Source organism: Triturus cristatus, chromosome 7, assembly GCF_964204655.1.
Source record: "Triturus cristatus chromosome 7, aTriCri1.1, whole genome shotgun sequence".
Classification (NCBI taxonomy): Eukaryota; Metazoa; Chordata; class Amphibia; order Caudata; family Salamandridae; genus Triturus; species Triturus cristatus.
Genome location: NC_140590.1, coordinates 1,524,123,966 through 1,524,138,715, shown reverse-complemented (window position 1 = coordinate 1,524,138,715; position 14,750 = coordinate 1,524,123,966).

The window sequence follows — 14,750 nt, the reverse complement described above, 5'->3', positions numbered from 1 at the left end:
CCACGGTGTCCGCTCATTCAAAGGCTTTATGAAGTGGTTGCCACCTGTGTGCCCCTGGAGTATAGTTACTTCGGCTGTTGTTGGGTTGCTCCTCATAACAATGACCTACAGCATATTCGCTACTTTTCAATTGTGGAAAACCAAAGAACACAAACTTCACTCATTTGTAAATGGCCCTTTAAAATGTTCGCTAATTTTCCAACTAAATATACACGTTTCATCTTGAAATCTTGACAGCGTTGATTTAAGTCATCAATCCTGCATCGGATTTTCTCTTCGACTTATCCTCAGGGCCTCTAAGTCAAACTGCCAAACTGTGGAGCACAGCTGTGTTTTTCCGTCATCATTTTTTAAATTGATCAACATTCGAAATGGTGATATGGCCCCTGAAAACCTCAGCTGTTGTTGAGTTGTTGCGTCTGTGTAAGTCATGGAGGGAAACAGTGAAAGTGAGCAGAGGAGGCTCATTGTAAGGGAAGCTAAGTGTATAACAAGGGCAAGTAAGCGGGGTTTGGGAGTGAAAGGGGGATGTGAAAGAGGGGATGGAATGTATATGTCTGTGAGAGGAGAATTTATTTCAACAGTGAGGCTGTGAGTGAATGTGAGTCGTAATGAGATAGAAGGAGGAGTGTGTGCGACAGAAAAGAGGGTCTTTGAGAGAAGGGTGTTTGGAGAAGGCAAAACTAGAAGATACATGAATGGAAAATGTAAGAAAGGAATGTATGAGATACAACGAGTTTTCTGTCAGGAAGAGTGGTGTGTGGTGAGCCCGAGGGAAGTGAGAAGGAAATAGAGAGCAGGGTGTCAAATGAAGGACAGATATTGGACTGAGAGTGAAAAGAGTGAGAGGGGAGAGTATGTAAAATGGAGGAAGGAAGGTACTTGTATAACAACGGCTCCGTCTATGACAAATGTGCATGTGAATGTAAGCTGTTGAATCTAAAGGAAGTGACGGCAGGAAGACTGCAGGATGCGACACCACAAGTTACAGCAGGTTTTTGAGTGACAGCAGCAGGACTTTCAGGCACTGACGTAGAATATCACCCGAGTGAAATGGTGTCTGAACTTGCATATTCACTCACTCGTCTACCTATTTTATTAATTAATTAATTAATTTAGAAATTTAGAGAGTGCACAGCTACCTCCCACTGAGGTGTCCCAGGGCTAAGGCAGTCCACTCACACAAGGTGCACACAGTTTTAGGAACGGTTGAAGAAGCAGGTTTTTAGAGCTTGCCGGAAGGCTGTTTCTGGTTCAGTCAAACGAAGAGGGAGTTCCAAAGTTTAGTGGTCCTTACCGCGATTGCTCTGCCGCCTATCCTCGCCTTACAAAAGCAGGGAGTGATGAGGAACTTCAGGTGGTTGGATCTCAAGGCACGGTCATGTTGGTAGTGTTGGAGTCTGACTCTCAGGTATGCCGGGCCTTGGCCCCTGGTGGCTCTGTGCACCAGGATGAGTGCCTTAAATTCATCTCGCCTGATGACGGGCAGCCAGTGAAGGTTTCTCAGATGGGGAGCGATGGAGTGACAGTAGGGTACCTTGCAAATCAATCTGACTGCAGTATTCTGAATCATTTGCAGTCTGCGGATCAGATATGTGGAGAGTCCCAGGTAGAGATTAGCGTAGTCCAGGTGAGATGTAATTAGGGCGTGAACTACCGTCCTCCTGCAGTCCAACTGGAGGAAGTGGAGGAATTTCCTCAGAGTTTGCAGTTTCCCGAAGCAGGAGGAGGAGACTTGCCGAATCTGGGATTTACGAGAAAGGTCATTATCGAATCTGAATACCTACAACTTTTGCTCTCAGTAAATTGAGCACCCGCTCTAGAGAAACGTCTGTAACCTATGTGTCAGTCATGCCTGACAGGTACATGGTCTGTAACTTACATGTCACTCATGCCTTAATGTGCATGTTAAGTGAGTGATGAAAGTTTGTACTAATCTCTGTTGCTGAATCAGTTCTGCGGGAATGGAAGCCTGCACCATTTACTTTCTGCATGAGGGGAAAGCATGCTTTGTTACTGCCATACTGTTCCTGCTCTGTGAGGAAGCACAGCTTGCACTGCTCACACCTGATTTTTACCTATCCTGTGATGGGGAAAGCTTGCCCTGCTGCTGCTCCAGTTGTGTCTGTCCTCTGGCGGATGGAAGCTTAGACTGTTTCTGCCCAATATGTGCCTGTTATATGAAGAAGTGTTGCTTCCAGTGCTGTTGACACATCTTATGGAGAAACAAAGGATATATTGAATGCACTTGCATAACATCCCCAAAGCATCAGGGACTAATTCACAGTATTTGATGCGAGATACCTAGACCTGTAGTGCTGAGGTCTACATTCAACGGCGTTCAATGGCGGTGTAAAAATCTTTGAGCCCGGCACCGCAAGGGGATCAATGTGCTGTTATTACTCACTGCATGAACCTTGTTACCACTGGTAGGCCTTCACCTGTTGGTAAATTGATACCGTACACTTTTGGGTGACAGTATGATCCTCTGGCCCGGGTGAAATTGCTGCAGTCTTCTCTTTCGCAAGAAACATGTTGGCCATTTGACATTTTATGGTCTGAGCATGTCTGAGTGTTTTTAATTACATGCCAAATACCTTACTAATTATATGTTTTTTGGGGGGGGCGTTTTGGACACATTTCTATGATCAAGGGGGTAACCTGTGAATCAGAGAGGGATGTTACAGCTCTCATTGACTTGATAACCTCCTTTCCTTCTGTTACTTTTTTTTTGTGCAGGCACTAGTGTATTAGATTTTTTGCACATATGCCTTTGGTGCCCCCATGAGATAAGTTGAAAGGGGTTCCTTTTTCCTGTATAATTGAGAAAATGCCCAGGATGAGATAGTAGCCAGTCAGTAGCTCCTTCTGACAGGCTGATGAAAATGGTCTGAGTGAGGCACTTCCTGTTCTTATTTTCAGTTATTCACTCTTTATTGTTACATCAGTGACTGTCCCCCTTTTTATGCCAGTTTCTTGTGGGATTTACGCTTTTTTAGAACTCCCACAATTGTAGATCGGCCCTTTAGGTTAAAATTAACAAAGTGAACTGTTGCGTATTGTATTTATCAAATAATGCTCTGGAATGATTGGAGAGTGGAGTTTAGTTGATTTATATTGTTTTCTCGCTTTTTTCCTTTTGTAGCTTCCAATTTTTGATAGAATCTCAGATGCTTCCCAGGGCTGGAAGTGCAACCCACTGATGAGGCATGTCATACTAAGTAGATGAGGGGCATCATACTATATGAGTACATGAATGTATGGCAATTCCATAAGAGGTTTGGATGTTTCTTTCAGGACTGTTGCACCTTTGGTATATTTATGTCTTTTCACAGACAGTGTACAACAGTCCTTGACCTCCTCGCACTCCTCCTTTAGTGACTTAGCTATCTCTACTGTATGTGTGAGAGACCCGTGTGATGCCTCTCCTGCTTCTGTCTTTTACTGTGTCTCTGTGCTAAAGAAGGTTGTGCTGCAGCTGCTGTCGTGGCACCTTTGTTGTGACGTGAAGCTTGCTATTAAACTCACCACTACACAAAAGACAACATTTCCAATGCTTCTTTTAATGCATGACATGAATGAAGGAGTGAACCATCTCAAATTTTGTGAGCAGAGTTTACTTTTAATGTTATGCATAAAACAAGCAGTTTTTGTAAAATAACTAAATGGCTTTGTAAAATAGTAAAACATAGCTGACAAGTGGCTTAGGAGCTCATTATGATGGCGGACGGACTTCAGTTCGTCCACCATCTTATCGGGGAGAGGGACTGGCTGCCTACAAGGCGGCAGTCCCACAGGGGAAATCACGATGCAACCGCCACCACGGCAGTCGCACCACATATTTTTAAATTGCGGTGGGTGCTGCTGGCTTCGATACCTGCCGCAATGTAAAAACGGCACATGTAACATTTCCCTGCACTACGTGGCGGGCACCATGTGGTGCCTGCCACATGGTGCAGAGAAAAGTGCCCAAACCTTGGGTACAGGCACAAAGGGGGGCCTGCTACAGACCCCTAATGTCCCTCTCTGCCTGCTTTTCCAAGGCGGGTGAACCGCCATGGAAAGGTTGGCTGGGAGAGACATCGTAATCCCTACGGCGGTGCCTAATAGGCACCTCCACAATTGTAGGGATTTCAGGCCCTCCACCACACCGGGTTTGTAGTGGTCAAAAGCTGGTGGGCGGGAAAGCTGCTCAGAATGGAGGGGACACCGCTACCGACAGCCTGTCGGTGGCGGTCTCCCCGCCATCCTAATCAGCCCTTTAATGTCAGCAGAACACCTTACACCGATTCTGGCATTGTAACCAACAACACTCTGCATGCCTGGTTTTTGTCTCCAAAATACCAGTATTGAAAACAAAACTATAAGTCCCACAATGCAGGTGACTGCTTCCTTTTTGGTGAAATCTTCAATTTATTCAACAGATGGCACATTATTTGCCAAGTGAAGAAAATGCATGATTACACAGAAAACCTAGCAGCCAGAGATGACCATGATTCCAGCGGCCCTGATTATATGTCAGTGCCAGTTGTCAGACTTCTGGAATGCAATATAAAATGTTTTACATGACTTTCTGGCTAATTTTTGCTTGTGAGGAATCAAAGGTTAAACAGCCCAGTGGGTGAGAGGGCAGAGACAGCCTTTCAAAAGCAGATGCCAGCATGTCACTGCTAATTGTCCAACATTATCACTTCTGGGATGAACAAATCGGTATATTCAATTAAAATAGACTTTTTTTCAGCTATGTTGTAACCATAAAAGTAAAAAAAAAAAGTTTTCCCTTTTGGATAAATCGATATTCAACCCTTATCATTCACATATATCATTCATATAAACCACGCATTTCACACCAATGTTGATGATTGGGGCACTTATAAATCAACTACAGCCTCGTGAAGATATAAATCAGTTTTTAATCAATATTATCAATACATGAATGTACACTACACATATAAATTTAATCACATTAAAATTCATTAAAATTCATTAAGGTTCATATACAATCCACAAACATTTGGCAAAGTTAAAAGCATTTCAATTCCAAACTCATTAAAAAACGTATAAAAAAGGAGAATACACCTTCAGGACAATACTTTTTTCTCCTCAAGTTAAAGAGCCAAATCCTATATTCACCAGTGCGCGGATTGAAGACGCTGTGTATACGCTGGGTGAAACTGTGTCGTTGAATGAACATCCACGAACAAGTGAGCCCACCATAGAGGATACAGGGATTGATTGACACCCGTACTTATGGTTGCTACACGATTAGAAAATAAACCCGATTTAAATCATGCCTAACTGTTGCTTCAGGTACTAATAAACTACAGTTCTATCTAGATATCAAGATTCTGGGGAAGTGCCTCAAGTTGACGTTGATCTGCAGATACCCATATAATAAGGATTCAATCTATGAGATATGACCAACATTACCATGGTCTTGATGGCATGATATTGAGATTCATAAGAACATATTCCTACTGAGTGCGGTTGCACTGGTGAATATAGGATTTGGCTCTTTAACTTGAGGAGAAAAAAGTATTGTCCTGAGGAAGATGGTTCCTATTGTCAAAATACCATCAAAACACGTTGACGCTCATATATGGTGTTATATTTGGAGAAGTCAGCATACTGTTACAGACAGGGAACTCAAATCTATGCTCGATGCTGCCTAAACAAATGTCCACATTAACGATTTAAAAGACATAGTTCATTGTCTTTTTTTGTATTCTCCTTATTTATACGTTTTTTAATGAGTTTGGAATTGAAATGCTTTTAACTTTGCCAAATTTTTGTGGATTGTATATGAACCTTAATGAATTTTAATGTGATTAAATTTATATGTGTAGTGTACATTCATGTATTGATGCTATTGATTAAAAAACGATTTATATTTTCACGAGGCTGTAGTTGATTTATAAGTGCCCCAATCATCAACATTGGTGATAAGGGTTGAATATCGGATTTATCCAAAAGGGAAAACTTTTTTTTAACTTGATAGTTATTGGGTGATCCATCCCTTTTGGTTGTGAGAGCCCCCTCTCCTTGGTTTCAAGGTAACCATAAAAGCACATACAAAGCAGTAGAAAAACCTTTCTCTAATATGATACTCAAAAGCAGGTGAATAACGGTATTAGTCAAAATATCGAGTCAGTACTATCGACTGACACAATTATCGAGTTGCAAATATGGTGACACAGAAATATCGTGAGCAAGAATATTATGGACAAGAATATCGATTTTAAGGTAAGTAATATAGATTTTTAAAATATAGAACTTATTCATATCATTTGCAAAAATATAGTTGTTAAAAAATCGTTTTTTAATTAGTGCTATGTATTTTAGTATATATTAAATGTATGTGATGTAATTGTTTTGTATAAGTATTTATGTTTTTTAAAATATGTGTTACATTTTTAGTAGTTATTAAATGTGATTAAATAAAATTTTGTGTTTTTTAGTTCTGTAGCAGGTTGTGGGTTTATAGAGGAATTGGTTGGGAAGTAATTAAATTATAATAACTTAATGATTTTATTTATTTAATTGATATTTAATAGTGTTAATTGTGCTTTACATTTTTGGGGGGGCCAATTTTATGTGTGGGTTGTTGGGTGTACGGGGTAAAAGGTAGGGAGTAATTTGTTTTGAATTCATTATTAATTAGTTGTTAATTAACACTAATTAATTAATTGCTGATGAATTATGGTAATTGAGTAATTTGTATTGGGTGCAGGATATGGGGCTTATAGGGGTAAAGAGTGGGAAGTAATATATTTTTAATTAAGTAATAATTTGGTGATAATCAGTATGAATTATTTAATTGATAATTAATTATGTTAATTGTTTAATTATATTTTTTGGGTGTGGGTTTTGGGCTTATAGAAGTAAAAGGTGAGGGCGTAAATTATTTTATATAATTTATTATTAGTTGTTAAATATTATTATTTATTTAATTGTAAATTAATTATTTTAAGTGTGTTATTAATTTATTTTAGTTTAATTTTAGGTGGGGTTTGTGGGGTTTACCGGGGTAAAAGATGGGAAATAGTATATTTTTAATTAATTAATAATTACTTGTTAAATACTATTAATTATTTATTTGTAAATTTAATATTTTAACTGTTAATTAGTATTTAGTTTAATTTTAGGACGGGTTGTGAGGTTTATAGGGGAAAGGGTGGGAAGTTAATTAATTGTAATTAATTCATATCTAGTTTTCAATAAATGTTTGTTTAAATGATAATTAATTATGTTAATTGTGGAATGATTATTTTTTACTTGAGCTGTGGGTTGTGGGTTTTGTAGGCATATGTGGTGGGAAGTAAATGTTTAGTAAATAACAATGATTTTTTAAGTAATATTAATTATCAAATTGATATTTATCTAAGTTAATTGTGTAAATGATTTTCTGGTACATTTTCTTAGTGTTTTGTTGGGGTATACTGGGGAAATAACATGTATTAAATTAATTAATAATTTGAGATGTCATCAGTGATGTCAATGACCATGTCATGAACGATGTAATATGTGACATCATCAGCAGTGGCGTGCGGGCGCGCGAGATGTAGTTAGTACAACTAACTATATCAGAGGAATTTCAATGGTTTTGTACGAGTGAAATGTCCAGCTAACTATAACACCCCTAAAACCTATGTTTTTTTCAGTGAATTTCTAAGGTTTTTTAAATGCTAATTCCTAACTATATCAGGCATGAAACCTATGGTTTTTTCGGTGAATTTAAAAGGTTTTTAAAATGCTAATTCCTAACTATATCAAGCCTGAAACCTATGTTTTTTTCAGTGAATTTCAAAGGTTTTGTAAATGACAATTTTTAATGTATTAATTGTGATACTGATTTTTTTGATACTGATTTACTACATTTTTTAAACTATTTATTTTTAGATATTTTATTTTTTTAATTACATTATACATTACAATACAAAATATACTTTCTCAGAATTAATTACTTTAGTTTTAGTACTTTGCAAATAGGCAATAAAATTTTAAGCATAGTAGTTACAGTTGTTGCAATGGGCAACACAATTTCAAACACAATGCAACATTGAGTTCAATGTGAATTTCTAGTCAAATGCAATTAGTTACTTTATGGATTACTTTTCTAACCACAGGAATGGATCCTAGATTCAGTCCTTGGACATCTCCTGTAAACAGTTGAGTAAAAGCGTTTTGGTTACAGTAGTGATTTTTAAGGAATATGATTGTATTTTAAAAGTTGACACTAAGACATTTTTTCACATAGAATTACCAATGTTATCCTATGGTAGAAAATTCACTTAGCAGGTTAGTAGTGTTATCCTTACTTTTTCTTACTCAGTGGTGGATCCTGGATCCAGCACTGGTGCATCTTCTGTAAACAGTTGAAAGAATGTGTTTAAGTCATACAGACGATATTTAGGAATATTTTTAGTTTGTGAAAATAGACACTTAGAAACTTTTCTGCCGAAAACCACACAATGGATTCCTATGGAAGGAAATACAAGTTACTGGTATGTACGCTTAGAATTACTTCTCAGGGTCAGTACTGATCTAAAAGATGCAGCACTGGGTTCTCTCCTGATAACAGGTGAGTAAACCGTAATTCGTAGTTCGGCTGATTTTAGAGGCATATTTGTACGTTTCAAAAATCGACACTTGGAAACTTTTCTGGTGAAAACCGCACAATGGATTTTTATGGAAGGAAATACAAGTTACTGGTAAGTACGCTTAGAAGTACTTTTCAGGGTCAGTGCTGGGCTAAAAGATGCATCACTGGGTTCTCTCCTGATAACAGCTGAGTAAATCGGAATTCGTAGTTCGGCTAATATTAGAGGAAAATTTGTACGTTTCAAAAATCGACACTTAGAAACTTTTCTGCTGAAAACCACACAATGGATTCCTATGGAAGGAAATACAAGTTACTGGTAAGTACGCTTAGAATTACTTTTCAGGGTCAGTGCTGGTTTAAAAGATGCAGCACTGGGTTCTCTCCTGATAACAGGTGAGTAAATCGGAATTCGTAGTACGGCTGATTTTGGAGGAATAATTTAAAGTTCCAAAACTCCACACTTAGAAGAATTTCCAAGTGAAACCAGTCAATGTTAGCCTATCGAAGGGAATTCAAGTTACTGGTAGGTATGGTTAGAATTACTTTTCAGGATCAGTACTGGGCTCAAAGATGCAGCCCTGAGGTCTCTCGTGATAACAGGTGAGTAAATCGGAATTCGTAGTTCGGCTGATTTTAGAGGATGATTTGCACAATGGTGAAGGAAGGGGGCGGGGCCTGAGGCGACATGTGTGCAACCACGCCCTGTGGCGCGTTTTAAGTTGGGGAATTATTTCCTCTTCAATCCTGAGGTCCCCTGGGGGCCAACTAGTCCACCAGGTACCTCCAGTATGCACCAGGGAGCTGCGTTGCAGAGAGGTGTTCAGAGGCCATGCCCCTTTTTACAACACTCTGCAACGCAGCTCCATGGTGCTTACTGGAGGTACCTGGTGGGCTAGGTGGCCCTCAGGATTGAAGAGGAATTAATTCCCCAACTTAAAACGCGCCACAGGGCGTGTTTGCACACATATCACCTCAGGCCCCGTCCCCTACCTTCACCACTGTGCATACGCGCCCCGTGGCACGTTTTAAGTTGGGGGATTAAGTCCCTTTGAATCCTGAGGGTCCCTGGGGTCCAACTAGCCCACCAAGTGCCTCCAATAAGCGCCACAAGGCTGCGTTGCAGTGAGGTGTAAAAAGGGGTGTGGCCTGAAGCGCCTCTCTGCAACGCAGCCCTGTGACGCTTACTGGTGGGATGTTTGGCCCCCAGGGACCCCCAGTATTGAAGGGGAATTAATTCCCCAATTTAAAGCGCGCCACAGGGCGTGTTTGCAGAGTGTGTGAGGGGGCGGGGCCTAGGGACGATCGCGTGCCTTTTTTTTATGAAAGGGGGGCTGTGTGGCCCCCCCCTTCCTTTTACTTTTTTTGGGCCATGGGGATCCCATCCCCCAGCGCCTGACCCCCAAATGTTACTGAAATCCTTTTTTTTTTAACGGTAAGGGAGTCACGTGGCCCCCCTCCCGTGGCCAATTCTGGGCCCGTGGAACCCATCCCCCGGGGCATGGCCAATTTGTTTACCTATTTCTATGGAGGGGGCTGCGTAGCCCCCCTCCTTAGGCCACTTCAAGGCCCCGGGGACCCCATCCCCCGGGGCCGGCCATTTAAAAGAAATAAAAAATGTTATGGTAATGGGGGAGGGGGGCCGCGTGGCCCCCCTCCCGGGCCACTGGTAGCCCCAGGGACCCCATCCCCCAGGGCTGGCCCTCACCGTTGGGGACCGTGGGGGGGTCCCCAATCCCCCCACGGTCCCACCGGCTCCCCGACTCCTGCGGGACCCGTAATTGCTTTTCCACATGGGGAGCAGCTAATGTAGTGGAGGCAGCATTTTAGATGCACACATTTCTATGTTAGCATAAGCGTTTTAGATGTTAGAAACACCATCTTGCCACTTTTGCTGCTTTTGCACACGACACTGCAGATAGATGTTATTATTTGAAAAATTGCTTGCTTGCCTTTTCTTCACATGAGAACTGTCTGTTGTTCACATCCCTAGACGTGCACTGCGACCTTGGTCTGAACATTGTGTGCAGAAACAGTCTGAGCCAACAAACAATGTATGCTTTTGAGTTCAGGTTGATCGGCCCACGCTCTAGCCATAACACGCACACAGCTGCAAATATCTGAAAGTCAAGCGCCTTTAATATTGCAGTTTGCATGCATTAGACACACATTCTGGAGAAGAACTTTTCCAGGCGCAGAGCAAAGCTGATCCGGTGATGTGATTCACTTAGGCTGATCTTTACGGAATGGGGTTCCCCATTCAAACCTAGACCTTCTATTAGTCTAATAATACTAGCTTACTAGTGAAGGGAGGGTGGTTGTATTCCACTATCATTTGTGATATGATTTCTCCCTTCATTTTCTATGGTATTGTAAGAATGCTGATGGTTTTAATTTTGATCATTTGTCTGCTTATGTTAGACAAAGTACTGCATCTTAGGACACGTAGTTTATAAAATAAACATTTTAAACTTTATCGTGTCTCTGATTACTCTTGTTGTGGACTGATATGAGAATAATAACGAACAGGTATTTCTGATTCCCACCATTCCTGAGAGTACTCTAAAGTCGCATGTTCTGGGTTGTCTAATCATTGGTAGCTTCTATATGGTATGAAGAGCGAATGAGACACTGATGCTGGTCGGATAGGGGTTCTGGGTACTGAGGTGAGTTTTTGGTACACCGCAATTCACTGAGGTCCTGGTTTCCTGCGCATAGTTCTATGCATGAGCAGAATCCCTGCAACATGGCGCACCTAACGTTTGGTCTTCTGATTTGAGACGCCTTAGTAGTGCTTATATTAGTCCACGGCACCCTCACTCTTGTTTCCGGATAGCGGGAGTGATGGTTTTAACCTACCTATTGGTACAATAGGTTCAATCAAGCTTGTCAATTGGAAAGGTTTTTATGTTTTTGAACCCTTGTGCGACTATAAATACAGATTGTTGTTCTTCTCTGCGTCCTTATGGCGGTCGATATTGCAGCGCATAGCCGAACACCTCTGCGGCGTCATTTGACGCAGTTTGGGGTGCCAGACGATAGGATGGCCGTTATTTTTGTGGTGAGTGCCGATGCCTCATACCCCTACGAGTTGTTTTACTCTTGGGTGACTATGCTGGCAGTGAATGCGGATGATAATACGTTTCACTCCTATACTCCCACCTGGATCCCAGCAAATTATACGCCATAGAGGACGCAGGAGATTCCTATTTCAGCCTGGCAGCATCGCATTTAGTTTAATGGCGCCCTTCCCCATATGGTTACACCGGTTCAAATGGGCCCTTTGTCAATTCCAGGGGCCACTTGGCCGGTACTGGCCGGATTTACAGCTCATCCTCGTTATTTAACGGCTACGGTGGATCAGTTACGTGTCCACCATACAGCCCTGATTACGATATATAGGGCTTTAGTGCAATACGTTTCACGCAACGTACAGGTGGGGGCACCTGTTGTTGCGGGACAGCCAGCTGGCCCAGCCGGGATTGTCATTAGTCCCGTCATGGTTAATTCGGTAATGGGCAAGCGCCCCCAGAATAAGGACGATTTACCTTATTGGCTTGCTGAGAAATTTGACCAGCTGGAAGCAGTATTTCCGCACGCTACTCCTGTGGAGAAACACAGGATACTCACCATTAGTTTGCAGAAAGACTTAGTCCCAGAGGTGGCCGAATGCCTGTATGGGTGTATCAGTGAATATGTCAGTGGCTGTATTATTGACTGAGTGGGTGTATGAGTGACTGCGTGGATGTGTGTGAGTGGATGTGTGTGTATATCTATGAATCAGTGAGTGTGTAAGTACTGGTATGGGTCTGTGAATGACTGTGTGGGGGTGGGTATATGAAAGGTTCTATGAGGGTGTGAGTGGGTAGCTCATTGATTCTGTGGATTATGTCATCAGTGATGTCATTTGAGATGTCATCATTGATGTCACTGACCATGTCATGAGTGATGTAATATGGGAGGTCATAAGCAGCGCATTGCTTAATTTCACTGGTTTTATACGAGTAAAATCTGAACCTTACTATAACCTCCATGTAACCTTTGTTTTTTCAGTGAATTTCTACGTTTTTTGAAAAGCGTATTCCTAACTATAACACCCCTGTAACCTTTGGTTTTTTTAGTGAATTTCTATGTTTTTTTAAGTAGGTTTTTTAAGGACGTCCTTAGGGACCAACAATCCCTCCGGTTACCTCCAGTAAGTCCCACAGCAGGATTGCTGAGAGGTTGTCTGAGGCCACGCCCCCTTTCTCCACCACTCTGTAAACATGCCTCCTGGCACAGTACTAGTAGGGGAATGAAGTCCCCTAGGCTATTAAGGGTCCTTGTTGGCCAACTACCCCTCCTGTTGCCTCCTGTAAGTCCCACACAGTGGGTTTGCTGACAGGTTTTCTGTGGCCACGCCCCCTTAGTCCACCATTCTGCAAACTCAGCTTCTTGGCCCCCCTTCCCTGGGCCATTTCTGGCCCCAGGGACCTCATCCCCCGAGACCAGCCCTTTTTTCAGTGGGGGATGGGGGGCCATGCAACCCCTCTCTCAGGCCATTTTCGGCCCCGGGGACCCCATCCCCTGGGGCCTGTTGCCTTTTTAATTATTTTTTTAAGGGAGGGGGCACGCGGCCCCCCTCCTAGACCTATTTCAGCCTCGGGATCTCTTCACCCATTGTCGGGCCTGTAGTGTGGGTGCCTTGGTCACACCCAGGGCACCCACTTTGTATAGGTTAGGAACCGCAGGGGAAGCTTCAAGGCCCCCACAGTCCCTGCCAGCTCTCTGCCTCCTGTGGGAGCGGGTATTGCTTTAACACATAGCGAGCTCCTAACATGTAGCTCCCTGTGTGTAAAAGCAATTCTACTCCACTTTTTGAGAGCAAGAGTATTTTCTCCTTTGCATACTCAAAGTGGAGCAGTGTTTGCTATAGCTTAAGCCATAGAAAACTGCAATATCCCAGGGTGGACACTCCTGGACATTCCAGGAGCCATCCCTGGGGGATGGCTGTCCAAAGGGCCATCTATGGCTCCATGAGGGGAGCCGCACGGCCACCCTCCAAAGTTAATTTAGCCCCAGAGAGGTGGTTGAGGGGAGCTGCATGCCCCCCCCTTTTAAATTTACAAAAGCCCCATGGAGGTGACGGTGCCCAGGGCTTCAGGGGGCGTCCTCCTGGCCCCCCGCATTATTTAAAGTTAATGTCACGAGAGGTGGTGGCCCTTGGGGCTGCGGGGGGTCTGCACTGCCCCCTGCATTTGCTAAACAAAGATCACCGGGGAGGTGGCAGTCCCCAGGGGAGAGGGAGAGGCCACAGGGGCTTACCCCACATTTTCTTTTTTTTTTAAAGAAGCCCCAGGGAGGTGGTGGTCCTGGGGCATTAGTAAGCCCCTGGAAAAGGGGTCGGTGCGCCCACCTTCCTATAATTACAAATGCCACGGGACCTGGCCCCTCAGGGGGCCTATAATTAAAGAAACAGGGGAGCCAGTGCGTAACTTTTAAAAATCTCTCGGCGGGATTTGCGGGCCCAGCACGACTCTTACAAATTCTTTTTTTTCTAGTGCTTTTTTTGGCCGGGACACCCCACCCCCAGAGGCCTAGGTGGTCAGGTTGTTTCTACCATGCCCCCTTTTTTCTGTGACTCCGTTCATCTGAGTCACAGGATGGCTACCAACACTTCCTAGTTTGAAGTGTTGGCAGCCAATCAGATCTCAGCACGAGATCGGAAGGGGTCGCTGATCCACCGCGTCCCAATATATACAACTGGAAATTTCTTTAAATAACTCCAAAACTACTGAACAGATTACACCATTTCACATAAATGTCGCTTTCTCGACCAACAGCTACCTTTCTGTCACATTTGGTGTAATTCCGTCCAGTAGTTCGGGCTGTAGCCCTGTCTAAAGTTCCAAAGAAAATTAACATTGGAAAAAGGCATCTTGACACCCTCCCTTTTTCTTGGCCCCTGCTTGATGAATCAGCCCAAAATGTTCAAGACAGCAGCTGACGTCAGTGTTGAACTAGTTTTGAAAATTCTGCGAGGATTCGTCAAACAACGCCAAAGTTATTGCCAAATAAAAAACACTCTTCCTATGGAAGCTATCTCCTAAATATAACTACCTACTGGCGCCTGCCGGTCGGTTTTATATATATATATCTATATATATATTTT